This window comes from Lutra lutra, chromosome 4 (assembly GCF_902655055.1).
Source record: "Lutra lutra chromosome 4, mLutLut1.2, whole genome shotgun sequence".
NCBI classification, from domain to species: Eukaryota; Metazoa; Chordata; class Mammalia; order Carnivora; family Mustelidae; genus Lutra; species Lutra lutra.
In genome coordinates this window covers 153,594,620-153,616,034 of record NC_062281.1, presented here as the reverse complement: position 1 = coordinate 153,616,034, position 21,415 = coordinate 153,594,620, and the positions used below count along the sequence as shown (strand labels likewise).

Below are 21,415 nucleotides of genomic sequence, written 5' to 3'. Positions count from 1 at the left end.
CTGGCCTCCCGGAAGCCTTGCTGTTATTTGTACCTGTGACTCCTGGACTGTGAGTGAGCTCTCCTGTTCGGTCACCGGGGGCCCCAGAGCCCAGCCCTCTGGGCTAGGCAGGCAGTAGGTTGCCTTGCCAGGTACCAGGCCCCACTCCCCACCCCCAGAGCTGGAATTCATAGAACAATGTGAGCATCAACAGAAGTGACACTGGCCGCCATGGACGGAGGGATGGAGAGCCTACTGTGTGCCAGGCACCTAACCCACGGAGAGCACGCTGTTGAGTCGGTGACTGGGACCTGGGACTCAGGCTGGACCCTGTGGGCCAGGCTTCTTCCCCCGTGGGCCCCTCAGCCCTCCGGGAGCCTCTTCCAGAGGCCAGATTCCAGGAGCCTCCTCATTCTCAGCCCTGCTCTGCACACCCCCATCCCCCTCAGCACTGGCCTGGCTTCCTGGAATTTGTCCTCCTAATTGAAACCAAACACCGGGGCTCCTCCAGGGCTGTGCCCCAGAGGCCCCGGTGGGTTTCTCTTTCCCTGTCCTTCTCCCTTCCCCAGCTGGGGGTGGGGTGCTCAGCCCCAGGCAGCACTTGCTGGGGGGGGGGGGCGTTCCCCTGCACAGAGTGTGGGGTGGGGGGCCCTCCCTGCCCCTGGGGTCTGAGTGAAACTCTGCTCTTGCACAGGCTGAAGACATAGAAAGAGAGGGACGAGGAGGTAAGGGAAGAGGAGAGAATGGAGAGTGGTCCACTCGGACGGTCCCAGGAACACCCTGGGAAGGTCCTGTCTTAGGCCAAAGGCCTGGGAGCTGGAGGGCAGATTTGTTAAAGTCAGCTCCGTCCAGACCTACTGTGTGCCTTTGGGCCTTGGGCAAGTACTTCCCTCTCCAAGCTTCGAGTTCCTCATCTGTTCACAAATGGGCGTATATGGGGCCCATCTCACGGGATTATGGCAGGTGTGCGACAAGATTACCCTAAGTACCCTGTAGCCGGTGGTCGGGGCTCAGTGAGGCCCAGCCTGCTGTCTGTGGTAACATGGGCACACAGCCTTTGCTGGCAGGCACGTCTGACGATGTGTGGGACTGGAGAAGGATGTAGCTGGAAAGGTCACTCGGGGTGAGTGACTGTTTGTTGAACGAAGGAATTCATTCAACTTTCAACAAACATTCACTGGGCACCCCCCTGATCCAAGCCCTGGGACGCACTGTGAGGGAAGTGAGGCCCTGCCCTCAGCGCACGCTGTGGGGGAGGGGTGGGCAGCTGGTCACAGCAGTTAGAGGCGATGACAATGCAGACTGATCTGTGACAGGAAAGCAGAGGGGGCTGACGGAGCCCCCAGGGGGAACTAACCCAGACTGGGGCAGGGGACAGGGTGGTCAGGGATGGCTTCGCAGGGAAAGCAGGGGAGAGCTGAGAGGTGAATGCTGGCCTCCCCTTCTGCCAGCAATACTCGTCCCCGAGGGCCTGCTGGCGGCAGGTGCTGCCCATGAGGGCAGCTGTGCTGGGAAGCCGGAGCGGATCACCTGCCCTGTGCCTCGGGCGCCCAGAGTTTCCACACACATTATCCTTAGAGTCACTTATTTTCATGTGTGTGCTCTTTGAGGCGACTGGCCCATCCATGTGTCATGCAGGTGACAAATGTTTTAAAAAAGTAAAAATAGGGGCACTTGGCTGGCTCTGTCAGTAGAGCATGTGACTTGATCTCCAGGTCGTGAGTTCAAGCCCATGTTGGGAGCAGAGCTTACTAAAAATGAAACAAAACAAAACAGATGGAATTACTTTGAATAATATACTGTGTTAAACCCAGTATATCCAAAATATTATAAACACGTAATTGATATTAACAAATTGTTAACAAGCTAATGGATATTCTTCCTCTTCTTTTTTGAAATCTGGTTTGTGTTGTGCACTGAACAGCACGTCTCAGTTGGGATCAGCCATACCTCAGGCGCTCAGTCAGTCCAGTGGTGAGTGGTTACCATAGTGGACAGGTTGGCTCTAGAATGTGGCCTTCTCTAGGGCAGGGACCTTTACTTCTCGTGTCTTCAGTGTCGAGAAGGGTGTCCGCAGGAGAGGGCACAGTGGGGAGGAGAACACCAGAGTGAGAGAACAAAGTATGCCATTTGGTCTGGCTGCCTGTAGGGCAAATCAGCGGGGGGCGAGTGGTCAGAGGGACTGCATGGGTATCTGCAGCCAGGTCAAGAAAGGCCTCAAATGATGTGCTAAGGAATTTGGATTCTGGTTATGGGGTTATGGGGGCAACTCAGGTCCTCATTTATTTATGAGTAAAGGAGTGTTGTATTCAGGAAGAAAGCTCTGCTACGTAACATGGAGGATAATTTCGATGGGGCCAGTCAGGAGGCAGGAAGACCAAGCCAGGAAGCTGGTGTCATCACATAGGTGAGTGATGAGGGGCAGGGGCAGGAGTGATCGGAGAGACAGAGATGGAAGGTCAGGACTTGGAGCCTTATGGGTGGGTGGGGGGGGTATGGGCAATCAGGAATAAGTCCCAGGTTTTTAGCTGGTCTTGCCAGTTTTCTGATCCAGGACACATAGGAGGAGCGGATCTGTTGAAGACAACATCGAGTTCAATGCTGGTGCCTGCTGGCTTTGAGAAATTAGCTAGAGGTCTTGATGGACAGGAGTGGTAAGTGGTCAGGATATAGTGTGCTAGAGTTCACATGTGGTGTGTGCTGCTGATCACACATGGCATTCAAGCAGGAGGTGGACAAACACTAGCCTGGGATTTTGCAGAGGGTCTATGTGCATCCCAAGTGATCCAGGCTTGGTGACCTCTCAGCCTCAACCCCGTCTGACCCCAGGATTTTGCCGCATGTGTGTAAGACACTGTCTACTGCAACTTGGGCATGTCTGTAATTTGGGGACCTTTGTGGTCTAAAGGAATTCATGTTTTTGGACCTTGACCCACAATTGGAACTGGGGGTGGGATCTAATAGGCATGATGGCTGCATGGGGATAGGCTCCATGCAGACAGAAGCAAAAGAGCCGTGAGGTCCAGCTGGACCTGTATCTTAGAACCAGAGCGTGAAAAGGATCCTTGATCTTCAACCAGCCTCCCTTCCTCCCCACAGTTTGATTTGTGGGGAAACTGAGGGCCTTGCCCACGTTTACACAGCAGGTCACGTATTCTCCGAGATGAGGTTTGGGGGTTCGTGCTGCGTCTTGGCACCACCTCCCCAAATCCCAAATGCCTAGAGCATCTGCATCTCCTTGCCCTTCCTGGGCACAAAAAAATGTTCTTTAACACATGTGGAAAGGGATTCCAGTCCTTTTTAATTAGGAGGATACAAAGAGAGAAGTCAGACGGCCGCCCCCACCCACGGTTGGAAGACTAAGTGCTCCCCAAATTACACAGCAGATGCCAAGGCTCCAGCAACAAGACCCAGCTTGATAGCTTTGTGGTAACCTCAGCCAGCACAATTTTATTTTTATGTTTTAACTCCTTGGTGATATATAGACCTCTCACAGGCAGGAGAAATGGCATCCAGAACTTCTCCCTTAAAAAACAAAAAACAAAAACAAAAAAAAACCAACAACAACTTATCTTTGAACTTGTGCAACACGAGCCCAATTTAATTAACCCTTTGGTCAGGCCACTTGGTTTGCCCTGGGCTGGACGAAGAAAGCTCTCCTGCCACGCGGGTGTAGCACAGAGTACTTGAGAAGGAGGCATGCCCCCCCCCCCACCACCACAACGTGTCCTTGCTCCTCTTGGGCCCTCTGGGCCCCCAGCAACTCCCTGGACAAACAGCCCTATGGGCAATCGTATGTGCCTCCTCTGGGGTCTGCTTTTTCCTGCTTTTCAAATTTCAGTCTAAGGTGCCTGTTCTAGAGGCGTCCCGGCATCTCATCTGGGCACGCTTGCTTCAAACCTCTATTTCTATACAGACTTGCTGTTCAGAACCGGAACCAGAAGGTTTTGAATCACAGCTCACCCCTAACCTCCCTTTACTCCCTCCTGTGCTCAAGGTACCAAGGTGGCACATCCCCCATATCCCATATCCTTTCCTCTCTAGCCACACTGACTCTGCCTCATGTCACCCATATCATTGCACACTCTTTGGTCTCCCTCATCCAGATTCTTTTTGTTTTGTTTTGTTTTTTAAGATTTTATCCATTCACTTGACAGATCACAAGTAGGCAGAGAGACAGGCAGAGAGAGAGAGAGGGGGGAGCAGGCTTCCCGCTGAGCAGAGGACGCCCCCCCTGCAGGGGTTTGATCCTAGGACCCTGAGATCACGACCGGAGCTGAAGGTGGAGGCTTAACCCCGTGAGCCATCCAGGCGCCCCCCAGATTCGTTTTTCAACGCTCAGATCTACTCTGTCATTTCCTGAACCAGAAAACTTGAAAGGCAAGCCCCTCCCCTCCTTGTCTGAAGGCTGAAGCCCCAACTCTCACAACTCTGAGGCATGGCACCCCAATACCACTCCCCCACCCCCTGTATGTGTGTTCCATGTGCCATTCCTTCCATGTGCCAGTATTTGTGGAGCTTTTGCTATGTGCCAGGAATTGTGCTGGGCACTCAGGAGACAGGTGATGGCACAAGTGCCCAGAAAGTGTGTTTTGAAAGCTGGGGGTTTGGGGCTCGGAGGAGGGGCACGGAATTGAGAGAGGGACTGGGCTGGGGCCAGCTCTCTTCTCATTGGTTTCCTGTTTACTATTAACAGCTGCCCATCCTGCCCAGTGCACAAACGTCCCAGCAAACCTTGGTATGTTTTCAGAGAGGCAGCTCAGTTACGAACATGAAGCAGGCAACTCAAAATTCGCCTTCAGCTGCCTTGAAAATCTGCAAAGGAACCCCCTTTAATCCTTCTCTTTCTACTCCACGCACTCCCCAACTTCTGTCTTCCTCTCCCTCCTTGGAGGGCATATGGCCTCTTGAAGTTTCTGTTTGCTTGTGGGGGGGGGCAGCTTCAGTGTGGACAGCCCCCCCCTTTTTTATTAAGCATCAAGAGATGTAGCAATCTGCTTGCAGATACTGTATGTGCATAATTAATAAAATCTCATTATTTATTTATAAAAAGACACATGAGGAACTGGAGAATTAGGGCTATCCCCACTATATATGATGAAGAGGGAGAAAAAGAGTAGGAGAGAGAGGCAAATACTTTTTTGAACGTTAGATCCTTCCAGAGAAGTGAATCTCTTAGTATGCAATGAATTAAAAGACATCTACTCCCCACGGAAGTGGTGCTCCGTGCCCAGGAGGCATCGGAAAGCAGAAACCTGGTTCAGGGAGCTTAAAAAAGGAACAAGACCAACTCGGTGCTGGCAGTGCCCAGCACGCGGCTTTGGCTTTGGGTAGTTGGCAAGAGAGCAAGAGGCACGGTGGAGGGCCTGGCGGCTGGGGAGGAGGCTTGGGAACCAGTCTGGGGCTTCTAAAGGAGGGGACTGGGGCACAGAATCCCTGGTAGGTGGGGGAAAAGTGGGCAGTCGCCGCATATATAACCCGGAGGCCAGCTGCGGGAGCCCCTGGTTTCTCTAGTCCATTACAAAGCAGATAACATTAACGGGGTGGGTGGGGGAACGACACTAGGGGGGGGGTCTAAGTGCCAGCTCTGCCCTTGGACCTCTTCATGCCAGATGCCCAGCCAGGACCGCCAGTATCAGTAACCCTGCTTATTATATAACAGATCCTGCGGCCAGGCAAGCAGGGGTCAGAGCCTCCCAGGCTTCTTGAGTTGGGGTGGACCTTCGCTCTCCTCTCTCTCATTTTTTCTTTAGACATGCTTTAAAATAGAAAACAGGCTTGTACAGGAACCAACCCCATAGAAACGGGTGGTTTGGAGGGATTCCCCCCCCACCGCCAAGTGCAAGCAACTCAAGCGGCGGAACGCTCAGCCTTCCTGGGGCGGTGGGCTTCGGAAGGGGGCGGGGAGAAGGGCTGGGGAGGGGTTCGGCCTGGGCAGCAGCCCCCGCAGGGTTACCCGGGCGCGTGCAGGGAAACGTCTCAGCAATTCCAGCGCCCGAGCGGAGCGCGCGGGGGGGATGGGGGGGGGCGCGCGGCGCGGGGCACCTTGAAACCGCCGGCGGCCGCGAGCTGATTGGCCGAACCGCCGCCTCGGCGTTCCAGCCAGGCGCCCCTCCCCCCGCGCCGTCCACCCCGGAAGGAATTTCCTCCTCTGGCGGCCGCTATTGTTGTCCGCCTTCGCTGTTTGGGTCGGATCGCGTAACCATAGTATCCAAACTGTGTCCACGCGGGGCCCCAGGCTGGGACCCCTGTGCCCCCAACCCCCCCACTTTTTTTTTTTTTTGCAGCCTACTTATCATGACTTCATCGGACTCGGGGGAGCAGGGGAGGGGGATGGGGCGGGGGGAGCTGGCCCACTTCTGGCGGCCCTTACTTCGAGATGTTTTCAATTATAATTTTTTAAAAAGTCTGCTTTGTGGGTTCGGGGCTTTTAAATTCTTCCCACACCCCTCTCTCCCGTTAAACCGTTGGACCAAACTTGAATGGGGTTTTCCCTCCGTTTCCCCTCTACCGCCTGCGCTCCAAACCCACACTTTGCTGCTCACAGCTGGGGGTGGGGTGCCTACCCCTTCACTGCAGGGGTCACCACCCCAAAAACCAGGACCCCCTCAAATCAGGATTGTGGTCTGGTCCCTGGGCCTCGGCTTGAGCTTGGGAAAGCAAGGCTGCTCGTGGGGTCGGAAACGTCGGATTCTGTAACCCCCCCCCTCCCGCACCTCCCCAGTCCCAGGGGAGGGTACTTCCTGGCGGGTTTGGGGGATCCCTGGAGATGGATATGGGGGAGGAGGTACGGGGTGGATGCCCGCCAAACGTAGGTGGGCTCAAAGGGATAAGGGGACGACGGGGGAAGCAGCTGACAGGTTCTTGGGAAAACAAGCCCCATGGCCCCTCAGATTTCTGCTTCGGATCTCTGTGCACAGACATCCTATTCCGCGCGAAGCAGACTGAGCCCAATACCTGCCCCCAGCTCTTGCAAAAAATAAAAACAAAAGCCCTATCCCTGCGAAGCGCATTCTACTGGGAGAGGTGGGGGAGCCAGCGGCAAGTCCGCACCGGGCAGGCTGCGCGAGGCGCGGGAGCCCCCGGGGATGGGGCCGGCAGCGGGGGGCGGTGAGTGTGTTGGGGGCGTCAAACATTCCCAGAACTCAAGTATTCTCCCGGCGCCCGTTGGGGCGGGGGCAGCGGCCGAGGATGCCCAAGTTCGGAGCAACACTGCCCCCTAGGGGCCGCCGCCGGAGGTTCGCAGCCGGGGCGGCCAAGGGGCCTTGAGGTTAGTTCTGGACTCAGCTGGGTGTACTTGGGCAGCGGTCGCAGGAACCACCCCTAGTGACTGGTGACAAGCTAGAGGACGGTTTCCGAGCGCCAGTTCTAGGGGCCTGGGGATAAGGGTTTGTCGGCTCTAGAGTTTAAAACGGACAGATAGTTGGGTGCATCTTGCAGACTTCCTGTGATGGACTGGATCATTAAGAGCAGTGGATCCAGTCCCCTGACTGAGCAGTTGGGGAAACTGAGACCCGGAGAGGGGTTATAACCTGCTTAGGGGCGTGGGATTTGCACCCAATCCTCCTGGGGTCCTGTGGCTTTGCCCTCTTTCATCCCTGACCTCAGTGGCTTGTCAAAAGAGGCATTATCAGGCATTTTCAAATGAGAAATCAGAGATGACTTGCTCAGTCACACAGCTGAATCAGAACACAGAATCCCCGCCTTTCAGCCCAGCTGTCTATGCCATGGGGACTTTGGGGGGACATAAACCATAGGCTCAGCTAGCTGGCCAGTCTTCCACTGGGGGGTCCTTGTGGTTCTCTATACCCTTGCTGCCAGTCCAGGGCAGAGGTGCTGGCTCCAGCTGAGGGGTTGTGGGTCTGCTGAAACTCGGATTCTAGGCGACTTGTCAGGGCCTCAGTTTCTCCATCTCTAAAATGGGACGTAGGCAAGAGGATCTGGAAGGCATCTTGCACCCCTAGTGTTTGATAACACTAGGCTGCTCCTACTCTTTTGTTTGTCGCAGCCTCTCTTTTCCTGCTCTCCCTGGCTCCTCTGTTCGGGTAGGAGTCGGCTGGGCTGGCAGCTTCCGCCAGCACTACCCCCCCCACACACACACCCCCACCGCTCCGCCGGCCGCCGCAGAGCTTCTGCGGCTGCCCCGCCCCTCCCCTCCCCTCCGCTCAGGGCTGGCGCGGAGCTGACTGTGGGAGGGAGCGGTGGGCAAGGAGCCAGTAGAGCGTCAAGTCAACCCCTTGGGAAAACAGGGTTGTGGGGGGGCGCTGCTGTCAGAGGCTGCAGCTAGGCGATGGCGGACCAGGGTCCCTGGGGGTTATTTGTGTCCAAGGTAACTGGTGTCCGAGTTGGCTGCCAGTCTCCTTCCTCTCTCCCTAGAGAAGCGGGAGCTGTGCTGGGAGTCATTTCTATTCCTCCCTCTCTCCAACTGCCCACGAACAATCAGGCACCAAGTCTGGTCCTTTCTCCCCTTAAATATCTCTCCAGTCCTCTTCTCCCCATCCCTCAGCCACCACCCTAGTCTGTCAGACTGCTGGTCTCCAGGGGGCTCTGAATTCGCCCACTTGAGCCTTCATCCACACTGTCCCCTGTGAGTAGCTTTCTGAACCACAAAGTGCATCCTTTTCTGCTTCAGTCCCTGCTCTGTTTTCCATTGCACAAGGATCAACCCGGCGTTGGTAGATAGATCCTCTGTGACCCGGGCCTGTCTGCCTCTCCAGCCTCATTCTGGGCCTTTGGGTCTAGTGTATCTTTTGGTTCCTAGTGACCCCGCATGTGACTTCAGGAACCTGTCTTGCTTCCTGGCCTCACACAAGTTGTGACCCTGGGTCCTTCCAGGCCTTGGGGATATTGAAGTGAACAAGAAGACCACTCTCTCCTGCAGAGAGCTCACAGACCACAGCAAACACAACCAGCGTGGTCATATTAGATATAATAATTGTTGATGGAATGTGGTCTTTTTTTTTTTTAAGATTTTATTTATTTGTCTGAGAGAGAGAGAGCACAAGCAGGCAGAGGCAAAGAGAGAAGCAGGCTCCCCGCTGAGCAAGGTACCCGATGTGGGACTGGATCTCAGGACTCTGGGATCATGACCTGAGCTGATGGCAGCAGCTTAACTAACTGAGCCACCCAGGTGTCTCTGGAATCTGGTCTTAAGATGATCCTCAGCCCAGCCCTAGGGGTGGGGGAGGTGGGGAGGGGTGGGAATCAGGGAAGTCTCCCTGAAGGAGGTGATTCTTGTGCTGAGTCCTAGGGGAGGACTAGGAATTGGTCAGATACATGGAGGTGAAGAGGGAACACAACCCAGGGGGAGAGGAATGACATGAATGAGCATCAGGGTGGGCAGGCACAGCTCATGAGAGAGCATGCCCCATAAGGAATCTGGAAGACAGCGTAGCTGAAGGGTCAGAGGGTAGGGCATCGGGGAGAGATGTAGTTGGGGAAGGAGCCAAACCCAGAGGGTCCATGCCTGTGTTAGGGAGCAGGGGAGTGTTCTGAGCCCTGGGCTGGACTGCATGCTGGGAATGCCCGCCCTGTTGCAACTGGGCCCTGGAAATGCAGAAATGACTACTTTTATTTACTCAGCCCGGCTTACTTCCTGCCTCTTTCCACAGAGGATCTGAAAGGATCTAAAGAAAAATCAGATATGGTTCTTGCCTTCAAGGAACTCGTAGGCTGGGATAAAGAATAAACTGGGTCGGGGCGCCTGGGTGGCTCAGTGGGTTGGGCCGCTGCCTTCAGCTCAGGTCATGATCGCAGGTCCTGGGTTCAAGCCCCACGTCGGGCTTTCTGCTCAGCAGGGAGCCTGCTACCTCCTCTCTCTCTGCCTGCCTCTCTGCCTACTTGTGATTTCTCTCTGTCAAATAAATAAATAAAATCTTAAAAAAAAAAAAAGAATAAACTGGGTCAAGCAGAATGAAGAAAGCACAGTGAGAACTTTGTGAAATATACACCTAAGTGTCCCTGTTCATTCCTGCTTGAAACCTCTTTATTGTGCCCTCAGGAGCAAGCCTTCCTCCTTTGCATGGCACTTAGGGCCCTGGTGGTCTGCCCTGATGGCCTCTTGGGCTCCCCTCGGCTGCACCCTTCCCACTCCTTCTCCTCTAACCAGCTGTTATCTGCGGCTCCCCTGATGGACCACGTTCTGTCTAGCCATCAGACCGGGGCCCATACTGTTTGCTCTACCTGGAATCCTACTTCCCAGCTCCCAGGCCTCTTGCCCCTTCTTCATTCACTGCTGGTTTTTTTCCAGATGTCACTGAGGCTCTCCCTCCCTCTTGGAAGCCTTCTGTGGTCCCCAAAGCTGGGCTGGGCTCCTCCCCTCAATTCCCCTTGTACTTCTTTATCCCAGTACCCATCCCAGCATAGTTGAATAATCCACAGGAGACTGGTAGCTGCCAACTCTGACTGACCCAGGGGTCTCCAGGTCGTCCACACCCAGGGCTCAGACTGGATGCTTAGTTGTTTTTGTTGTTGAGAATAGTAGTACTAGACATTTACTGTCTGCCTGCTGTGTGCCAGGCACTGTGTTTGCCTCTTGTCACCTGTTACTTTTCTCTTTTACAGCAACCCTCTAAGGTTGTCATCACCCTGTTTTGTAGGTGGGGAAACTAAGACTCGGAGAAGGGAAATGATTATCCAAACCATGAGGGTATTTGTCAAAACTCATCGACTTCACCTGCAAATGATACCTCAATTTTCTGAAAATGAAAAAAAGATAAGAGAACTACCATAGCATTTCATATTTCTTATGTCTGAAAAAACTCTGAGAAATAGTTAGCTTTTATTACAAAAGGAAAAAAAAAGAAGGCGTAGTTGACTTGAGGCAGGGCTAGAACTTGACCCATGTGGCCTAGTCCTAAGCTCTTGTTGGTCCCACCTCTTATAGTCCACTAACTAAGCCATCCCGGGGGGCCCCATTAGGCTTCCCAGGAATAAATGCTCCTTCTAGGGCATGGGGGTTCCACTGGCAGAGAAGAAAGCCTGAAAGGAGGTGTTCAAGGTGGCTGTGAAAGTCCACGGCAGGTCAAAGCCAGAGGCTCAGGGCGACATGGTGCCAGGGTTGGAAGCATGTAGGGAGGTCATGGGAGGCGAGGCTACCTCTGTCAGCTGGGTCTCATGGGAGAAGGCCTTGACCACCTGGACAAAGTGGGCCTTGGTATACAGGTGATAGGAGCCATTGACTTCTAGCTTTGAGCTTCTCTTGGAGGGATCTGTCCTTTGGGGGTTGGTGAGGGGTGATGGTTGCTGGCCAGTGGGGCTGGGTTTGGAAGGACTGGAGCTGGGGGCAAGGCTGGGGGGAATCCCAAGGCGTGGAGGTATCCAGAAGAAAGGCAGAGTCTGAAGAGGAAGCTGGGGTTTGAGTGTCAGCAGCCCAGCAGACACCCCAAGGCCATAGAACCTGCCAGAGGAGCAAGGCTGGGCTCATGGAGCTGAATTCAGAGTTCAGCAAAGCTGGAATTAGGGTGAGCTTGGGCAGGGCAGGGGGGGGGGCACCAATCCTAGCCCTGGGATCCAAACCTGGCACTTCCCCTGACTCCTGCAGCCATGTGACATTGGATAGCATCACGGCCTCAGTTTTCTCATCTGAAAAAAAATGGGGATGTTAGTGATCCCTACTTCAAGGAAGAGTCTAGAGATTAAATGAGATGATACATACAAAGTTCTTCATACTGTGCCTGCCTCATGGTAAATACATAATGTATGTTGGATTTTTCTCCCTCTTCTTAACTGCCCCCTGCCCCCTATTCAGTCCCCTCTGCAGGGAGCTTCTTTCCCAGAGCACACACACCAGTGAAGCCCACAGCACGTATCATTGTGAGATAAAGAGTGCGGTTTTGGGTGCTAGAGGTGGCACTCTGAATCTTTCATTTCAACCCCCTACTTACCACTACGTGTCTGAAGATTTTCCCGTTGCTGGATCGTTTCCTCAGTGGGAAAACCCATCATGTTTTCACATCCATTCTTCTGGTGAAGACATCTGTGTCGTCACCGATGTCTTCTTCTCACAAATAATTCCTTGAACAAACACCCTTGTCAATGTGTCCCCGGGGACGCTGGGGTGGCTTAGTCGATTGAACGTCCCACTCCTGATATCAGCTCAGGTCATGATCTCAGGGTCACGGGATGGAGCCCCGGGTCAGGCTCCGTGCTCAGCAGGGAGTCTGCCTGAGTTCTCTCTCCCTCTTCCTCATCTCCTTCCCCCTCACGCCTGCTTGAGCTCTCTCTAAATAAGTAAATAAACAAATAAATAAAAATCTTAAATTAAAAAAAAAAATGTGTTCCCAGACAAAAAAATGTGTTGCCTTGTGGATCTGTGTGATAATTTCCCTGGGATATCCAGGGGGACAACTGCTGTGTTATGGGACACACATCTACTTCATTTTACTAAATATTGTTAGGTTTCCAGAATGACTGAACCACTTGGTACCCCACCAGGGGCACCCGAGAGTTCCTGCCTCCACACCTGCCTGCCAGCACTTGGTATCACCCACCACCCTAATTTTTGCCGGTGTGATGGATGTCAAGTGCAGCACATGAATTTGTGAGGCTGCGTAGGCCTTCATGCACCTGTTAGCCACCCGGCCTTCTCCTTCTGTGAATCGCTTGTTATGCCCTTCGCACGTTCTCCTGCTGGGTTTCCTGATCTGTCTTCCTGTTGGGGGCTCTAAGGTCAGCATCGAGGACAGCTTATAGCAACTGCCTCAGAGCAGCTCTGTCCTCTGGGGACGGAGTAATCAGGTTGGCTTGAAGGGTCTGAGCTCCCGCTCACTGGTGTCACAGTCGTTTGATATGCTGTCATTTTGTAAACCTTTTCCGAGTGCTTTCCCAGGTTGGGTCCTGTGTGTGGGCTCCAAGGACCCAATGACTCAGGCTTTCTTACGTCTAAAAACTCACAGTGCCATGAGAGAGGCAGACTGGGCAGAAGAGTCGTTCCAAAGATGAAGTAAGTGAGGTGGTATAGATGAAGAAGCGGCTTCCTCATTAGAGCGTCCGTCCCACTGGATGGTCCTGGCTTGGGTGGTGGAGGAAAACATCCATTGCTGAATCAATGAATCCACCCGGAAACTTCTAAGGGAGGCAGCTCCAAACTTGGAAGGGCTTTTGTTCGAGCCTCCTGAAGGATGGCTGGGGCTGAGACAAGGGCAAGGGGTCCTGCAGAAGTGCTTAGCCTAGCTAACACAATGGTGGGAGGGGCCAGGGTCGTGAGGAAGGGATGAGGCAGAGAGTGGAGGGGGAGAAGGGATGGGAGGTGGGGTGAGGGGTGCAGCATGAAGAGGCCAGGCATAAGGCTTAGTTAGAGCTGGGTGCCTGACTCCCCGTCTCCTTAAACCCTCAGCAGAGACTCTACATTCTCGTCTGCCTCAGATAAGTGTTTTGGAAACTAGGGGGAGAGCTGGAGTTACTGTCCAAGTTCCCTGGCTTATGACAGAATCAACCCCACAGGCAGAAGCAGGAATTTGGAATCTGAGGTGATCAGCCCCTGGGGAATTTGGAGAAATGTGAAATGCGGGGGTGCCTGGGTGGCTCAGTGGGTTAAAGCCTCTGCCTTTGGCTCAGGTCATGATCCCAGGGTCCTGGGATCCAGCCCCGCATCGGGCTCTCTGTTCAGCAGGGAGCCTACTTCCTTCCCTCTCTCTCTGCCTGCCTCTCTGCCTGCTTGTGATCTCTGTCTGTAAAAAAAAAAAAAAAAAAAGAAAGAAATGTGAAATGTGGAGGAGTTAGCTTCCAAGGGGGGAATGGAGGGTTTCAGGTGATCTTATTTAAATCTAAGTGGGTTTTGTAGCAGATTGTATTTTACCAAAACGGCCTCCATAATATCTTCTGTCCCATATGCTCCTCTTCAATTTGACTTTGGCATTCCTCCCCTCAAATCAAGGGTTAATATGTCCGCTCTTTGAACCTAGGTAGACCTTTATGACTCTCATGGTGGAAGGCCACAATTTCTATGATGAAGGCCAGGCCATAAAAATGCCATGCCCCATCTGCTTTGTTTCCTTGGGAGATTCATCGTGGTGGAAGCTGGCGGCCACGGCTGGCTTGAAACCGCCATGCTGTGAGGAGGCCCAAATTCGCTTACACGGAGCGGTGCCACAGAGGGGTCCTGAGGCTAAATGAACACGGGGTGATCGGCCCTGGCCCAGCTGCTGGGCCCTCTGCCGGGCTGTCTCCGGGCACTGTCTGACTACAGCCCCTGGGGGTCCCTTAGCTGGAACTGCCCAGCAGTGCCCTTCCCTCGCGTCTCACCCACAGAAATCCCGAGAGGAAAGCACGTGATTGTTGTTTTAAGCCGCGAAGGTTTGACATGATTTGTTACAAGGCAGTAGATAATCCAGACAGGTTTATCTTTATTTTATTGTCAGTCTTCTCAGGCAGACTCTAGTTTTTGTTTTCAGTTCTGTTCTCAGCTCTGAGCTCGGAAGCTGTTATGCTTTTCAGATATTTGTTGGATAAATGGATGAACTTTGACAGTCCGTAGCAGCATGGTGTTGGGGGAACCGAAGGGTTTGTGGGACCCCAGGAGAGACTCCTAACCCGGCCTGGGAGAGCTGAGAAGGCTTCCTGGAGGAAGTGATGCTGCTCTGAGCTCCTGGGCAGGGCTAGGCACATAAGAATATCTGCTCCTCTTCTCTGGGTGCTACTTGCTTGTGTTTGGCCTCCCAAGTGTGGCTTCCTGGCTTGGTGTGTGTCCAGTAGGCCCATCCCTGTGTCCATGTAGGGGGTTCTCCTTCCCTATCCCTGCCCTTGCTCTCTTTTCTCCCTCCCTCTCTGGGCCTGCAGGCTCACTCCTCTGACTCTGGGTCTGGTTGGAGAAAATTAAGTCAATGGGGAGGGAGGAGTTGACAAATAGTCGGTCTGGTAATTGAATTTTTTTTTTTCCCCTCTAGCCCTCTCTCCACCCCCCAGAGAGCAGGAGGAATTAGTTCTCTAGACAGCAGTTTTCCCTGCTAAGGAGCTCTGGTGTTGCATCCCCTTCCCAGCCTAGACAAGTGGGAAGAGAGGGAGGTTAGCAGGAGCCTTCTTAGGATTCTCTGGGACTAAGCAGTGTACAGAGGAGGAAACTGAAGCGCTGGGAGGGGAGGGATTCTCTGTAGGCACTAAGTGGGTGGCTGTCTGAGCCAGGGCTAGAAGGGAAAGGCCACCTGGAGGCAGCCCTTTCACCGTCCCAGGAACATGGGGAACAGGGACTGGAAAGGGTTTGGTGTGAGACACAGTAGGGGCAGCCTGTTGCAAGAAGCCTGGAGCTCCTGGGTCCCTCACAGGAGACAGCCCCTTTACCACTGGTTGGGATTTCCTTGGCAGGGAGGCTGTGGAGTTGGTTGGAAGGCCCGCCTGTGCTCCTCAGGACCTGGCTATCCTGCAGGGCTGTCTTCACGTAGAGTCGCCTTGAGGAGCAGGGGTAGGGGCTCCTGGGTTGGTACTGACCTTGGGCAGAGGGTTCACAGGACTGAAATAACCCAGCTACATGCTCTACGTCTCTTCATTCTGAAAAATGGGGTGGTCTCAGGGACCTCACAGAGCCGTGAGAGTTCTGGAAGTTACTGGCTCTTAGCTGGCCCTCAATCCATAGCTTCTTGTATTGGCTTATTGTAGAGATGAAGACACTGAGGTTCCAGGAAGCCCACGTGGCAAGGGGCAGCAGGAGGATTCACACCCTAGGTGGCCTGGACTTCTAAGCCCTCTCCCCGCACAGGCTTCTAGGCTCTGTGGGAGAGGTAGCCACAGGTGGGGGAGTGCGAGCCCTCCCTGTTGGGGAGAGGGTACAAGCTGGGACCCCACGGGTTGGGAATGCCAGCCTGGCCCCAGGGGTGGACTGGCGGGTGTTCTGGGCTCCCCCCTACCCCCCAGGCCCAGTGGGGGTGGGCACCTCGATGCCCTGCCTCACGGAGCCGTGGCGGCTATGGGCTCCAGGAGCACTTGATTTATTAAGCTAATGTTCTAGCACATTTTCCCCATCCTGTAATGAGCTGTTTCCACCAGGGGGTGTCTGCAGAGCAACTGCGGGCTTCCGGCTGCTCCAGGAGGGAGGCAGGGCTGGCTGGCAGGCGGTCTGGAGTGGGGAGGGGGGTCGGGGTGTCTGGCTGCCCAGGGAGGGGAGGGGTGAGGTTGGAAAGTCTGGGTTGAAAAAAATCACCTCCTGGTGGTGGTAGGGGGGTTTGTTAAAGGGAGGCTGGAGGCTAGTCCTGCCCCTGCTGCTTGGAAGAGATCCCACATTTCTCCCTGTACCATCCTGGCTCAGCTTCCCACCAACCCCAGGGGCCTGGGAAGGAACACTGGCCCCAGCATTCTGGCCTGGCTCCCCAGGGCCTCCCTCCACAAACTTCTGAGCGTTCTGAGCTCAGCCTGCCTACTGCCTGCTTGTTAATGGCCCAGAGCAGGCATTCCTATGGCTTGATGTGACAGTCAGACAGATCTAGGTTCAAGTCCCAGCCCAGCCACCTCCTAGCTCTGTGACCTGGGGAATGAGGGCAGGGGGATCCCTGACCTCCCTGGGCCTCCATTTCCCATTTTAGAATTAGGATGAGAAGCCACATCTTGTGGGGTTCATGTGAGGATCAGCGAGAATGCAGGTAGAACTTTGTATAGGGTCTTAAACCCAGCCTTGGCCACCTGGCCTACTGACAGTGGGACAGACCTGCTGGGGAGATGGGATGACTAGCTCGAGTCTCTTGAGATCAGTACTCCCTGACATGGTGTGCAAGGCCTGCTGGCCTTCCCCAGGAACTATAGCCTTGTGTTACAGAGTGGGGTGCTCTGGTGACTTGCCCAGGCACCTAGTACGTAAGTGGTAGAGCAGGGCCTGGAACCCAGTCTGCTGGACTCCCAAACCAGTGCTCCTTCCTCTCCTCACTAGAGGTCCCTGAGGGAGCCTGTTGGCCTTCAGCAAGTCCTCAGGACAAAGGTGAGTTCTCTCAGCTTCCTCCTTACAGCAGGTTAACCAGCCTGTGCTGTCCCCTCTTCGATAGCTTCCCTCCTTAGGGCTGGCGCCTTTGAACATTCTGTCCTTTCCACCACTTCCTTCCCTGACTACGGGCTCCAGAGAAGCCTTCCAGTCAGCCCCATTGTCTTCCCAGCTTCTGCTGTGTTGGGGTCGCCGTCTGAAAGGACCTGGTTAGTTGCCAGTTCCCCTGAGGGATTGAAGCTCCGGGTGCCATGTGTCCAGAATACCTTCTGGGAACGCAGTCGGTGAATAACCCATCTACGTTCCTTTCTTCTCAAATTCACCTGTGCCCCAGCACCTTGCACACTCAAGAGATCTCAGGACCCCAGGGGCTTGATGTCAACAGCAGCCACTTTCCTCGCTGTCGCTAACACTTGTTGGTCTGGCTGTTAACAGGCACTGTGGAGTGCTTGCCATAAACTAACTCACTGAGCCCTTGCCACAACCCCTGAGGTAGGTCCCGTTCCTCTCAGCGTGCCCATCTTACAGATGAGCAAACTAAAGTCACAGTCCACTGGTCCTGTCTTACTTACACAGTCAGCCAGTGGCCGAACTGGGGTGTGAGGACTGAAATCCGGGTAGTGGTTCTCTGGAATCTCTACTCTAGACTGCTTCTAGAAGCAGCATGATGTTCGTACCTGCTTCTCAGAGGGCAGCCCCCCCCCACCTGTGGAATCTGCACAAGCCCTTGGAACTTGCATCCCCAAGTCCCTACTGCACCCCAAATGGTTTGTCAGAGAACACAATGCAATGTTTGTTCCCAACGATACATGCTTGGGTGAGCAAAGTTTCCTCTGTCTTTTACACATTTAAAAGAAACCAGAGTATGAGGGAAGAACAATATTTGAAGGAGGTGGAGCCTGTCTTGGAACCCACTGGAACGGGGTCCAGAGTCTTTTCTCTCTCTGTGCTCCTCTCCTTTCCCTTCTTCACGCCCTCCTGCTTCCCATGTCCTCTCTGATCTCCAAGTGGACAGTAACCCCCCATGGCTCCTGAGCACTTACGTACCCCTCTGGTCCACAGCCAGGAAGCCCAGTTCCCACGGGAAGAGAGAGCATCTAAGTGGCTGAGCTTGGACCAGGTGGGTCCAGCTGAGGCCCCAGTCACCTGTGACTGGGGGAGACGCTGTGAGGTGCAAACATGGCTCCTACGGCCTTTGCCGCAGTCTTCAAAGGAAGGGTGGCAGTGAGCTATGAGGCCAGCACGGAGAGTGCCCACCGTGTTCACGAAGAACCTCGAATGTGACACGAAGGGTCTTCTCCTTCAGGTGATGAAGGCTGTAAGCCAAGGAGTGGCAGAATTCGAGCTACAGTTTGAAAGCTCGCGTTAGCTGCCGGAGGGTAGAGGGGAGCCACAGGGAGACCAGTGACGAGAACGTTACTGCTGTGGAAGGTGGCAAGGGCCTGGCCGGGGGCACAAGATCCCTTGAGGACGAGGCAGCATACAGGAACTGTCTTCTTCTCTGGGCCACGTTATGTCCTCCTTGCTGGGCCATCGGAAAGCCTCACCCATTGTTTCTGAGCACCCACTGATGCCAGGTCTGTGCTGAGCACCGAGGCCCTGTCCTGAGGTGCTCACTGCCATGGGAGAGATGGGACATGGACACAGGCCTCAGTTACACGAGGGAACTGATGTGTGAGAAGGGTGGGCATAGAAGAAGTGCCCTGAGAGATCCCAGATGGCCAAAATTACTGGGTGTGAGGTGTGTGGGGTGGGAGAGAGAATCTGGGTCATCCTCCCCACCCCCCCTCCTCTGGAAGAACAGGTCAGGACTGAAGGCCAGGAACTATGGGTGAAGGGCTCTCCGGGGGAGGGCCAGCATGGGCAAGGGCAGGAGTTGGAAAATTACGAGGCATGGCTGGACCCGCAGGCCGTTCTGCCAGCAGGGTGTGCAGAGCAGAGTAGTGGGAGATACAGCTCCAGGAAGGTAGGAAACTTCCTCTAGGGGCGTTCCTTCATGGAACATTTAAAATCCCAAGCCAAGGTGTTTAAACGTATGCCTAGGCAGCAGGGAGCCATTGACTGTGAGCAGATAGCGGTGTGGCCAGTGTTTCCCTGCAGGATTCTGACAGCCCAGGTCCTATAAATTAAGCCAGTGGAGCAAGTTCTCCGGCCTTCAGAGAGCAGGGGCCTGGGGCACATCCTGGTGCCTTGAAATGCGACACTGAAATGCCGATCCCTGTGTCCTAGGGCCTTAGATGGTCCACAGGGCCAAGAGAGGTGTGCGTAGGCTTGGGGTGTCCGCGGCAGCTGCCGCACCGCTGAGGGCCTGCAGAAGCCACCGAAGGCCGGGAGGTAATTAACAATTGTAATCACTCCTGTCATGACATCATTAAACTCCGATCGCGCTGGCTGGGCGGCTGACGGATGGGCCTGGGAGTCACAGCTCATGGGAAAGGCAGGATCATTTGTCAGCAGGCGGTGGGTCAGGGGGCCCAGGTCTTGACGTGTGGGGTGCTGGCTGCCATCCCGGGCAAGGGCAGGGCAGGTGAGCCTGGGCTCGGACCCTGGGCTGCTCCAGTGTTTGGTGACCGGTCTGAGCGGGAAGATCTTGAGAAATCACCTAGTGGGGGTGCTCAGGAGCCCTGGCAGGCAGTGGGGGAGTGAAGGGGTCCCGACTAGGGCATAGGTTGTGGCTCCAGGCATCTCCTCCTGTCTCCAAACACTCTTTTCTCTTTCTAAATGGAAATTTTCTTATTGTTGATTATACATGAGTATGGAGAAAGAAATCCATGTGGTATGGAGGAAGCAGTCTTTCATGGTCCTGTTTGCAACACATAATCATTGTTAAAATGTGGTTTATGTTCCAGTTCCCAAGGTCCCTGGAGCCACCACCTGGCTTCCTGCCAAGATCCCTGCCATTCTGTGGGCTATCCCAGTGATCTCCCAAGAAACCCTCCAGTTTGCTTAAATAGTGTTTGATGATTTTCCTCCCAGGTGTGGTCAAACTCAAGGAATATGAAGAAGTTCCTGGGGTGCCTGTGTGGCTCAGTGGGTTAAGCCTCTGCCTTCAGCTCAGGTCATGATCTTAGGGACCTGGGATCGAGCCCTGCATCGGGCTCTCTGCTCAGCGGGGAGTCTGCTTCCCCCTCTCTCTCTCTGCCTACTTATGATCTCCTTCTGTCAAATAAATAAATAAAATCTTAAAAAAAAAAAAGAAGAAGAAGAAGAAGAAGTTCCTGCTCACCTCCCAGTCTGCCCATCCCTACCTAGCCCAGCCTCCCGGAGCCGGTTCCTAGGGTAGGCGGCCACTTTCATTCTGTAAGCTCAGGGACAAGCTGTGATGTCCCAGCTTTGGCTGTTTTCTCTGTGCAGGAGCCAGAGGCTGGCCTGTGTTTAGTTGGGTGCTATGATTTGACATAGGATGACTTGCAGGCTTGGGGCTGGGGTGGGATGGGGCTGGGGTGGCAGGGAGAGGAGGAATTGCCGTCCTGCTTGAAATAGCCACAGGAACTGAGGGTGGCACCCAGGGCATGGGGCAGAGGGGAGGGGAAAAGCAGGCCCAGCATGCGGATGTGGGCTGCGGAGAAGGTCCTGGCCTCCTCCCCCTTGCCTGCCTGCTGTAGTTGGCGACTGTTGCAGTGAACACTCTTGGCCCCCTCTCAACTTCTCCAGCCTGCTCCCCACGGGAATGGGGGTGTGACCCATCTGATTGATAAAACTGCAAGAGCCTGACACCCTGGGGCTAGGTTAGCCTGGGGCAGAATCACAGCTTTAAAATGTGGTGTATTTGGAGTGAGGGTTATCTAGTGCTGCATATCAAATGATCTGCAAGCCCAGTGGCAGAACACCACCCCATGTTCTGCTCACAGACTGAATCACAGCTTCTGGGAACTTCGGCTGGGTTCTTGCCTGCGGTCTCCTGTGGGGGAGTACAAGCAGCCTCTGCAGTGGATTCTCTCTTCTTTGGGTGGTTACTGTGGGAGAGGGGGTGTGGGGTGGGGGGACTGTCATCCTACAGCAAGTGTGCGCGGTGGGATAGGTAGAAGATTGCCCACTCCCCGATCCAACCCCACCAGCAATATTCTTCCCTGATTCATCTCTTTGACTCTCCTGGGCCTTCTGTCCTCACGGTGTAACAGGTAATGATGCCCCCCACCCTTGACCCCGGGTGTCCTGTGAGTTTGTAAGAGGAGTATGGCTTGAGAGAGGTACCCTGAGGGAATGGCCGAAGAGCTTCCCAACAGGGATGGCTGGTAAGGGCTTACAGACGTTTCCTGCCCTGGGTCCTGGGCCTGTGCTGCTGTGCATTCTTGGAGATGGTGGTGGTGGTAGCCATGAAGGAAGAGGGGTGTGCCAGGGTGGGGCTGGGAGGATCAGGCAGAATGGGCTAGCTGGGGTGGGGAGGGCTCTCATTAAACTTCCCATGGTAGCTGGCCCTCAAGATGGCCCCAGTGACCCACGCCGCCTGCTGGAGAATCTGAATTGGCGAAAGAGATAAGGTGGCTCTCAAGGCTGGATCGCAAAAGGCATTGCCCCTCAAGCTTCGGATTCTTG

The 21,415-nt window shown here is 54.4% G+C and overlaps 1 long non-coding RNA gene across 1 annotated transcript in view; it reads right to left on the bottom strand.

The window, feature by feature from the left end:
• Positions 1–10,703: 10,703 nt before the first annotated feature.
• LOC125096849 (uncharacterized) overlaps positions 10,704–21,415 on the bottom strand; it is a 34,347-nt gene continuing 23,635 nt past the window's right edge. Inside the window, exon 3 of the long non-coding RNA XR_007126411.1 lies at positions 10,704–11,562. This is a non-coding gene — a long non-coding RNA (uncharacterized LOC125096849). The remainder of the gene's footprint in view (positions 11,563–21,415) is intronic.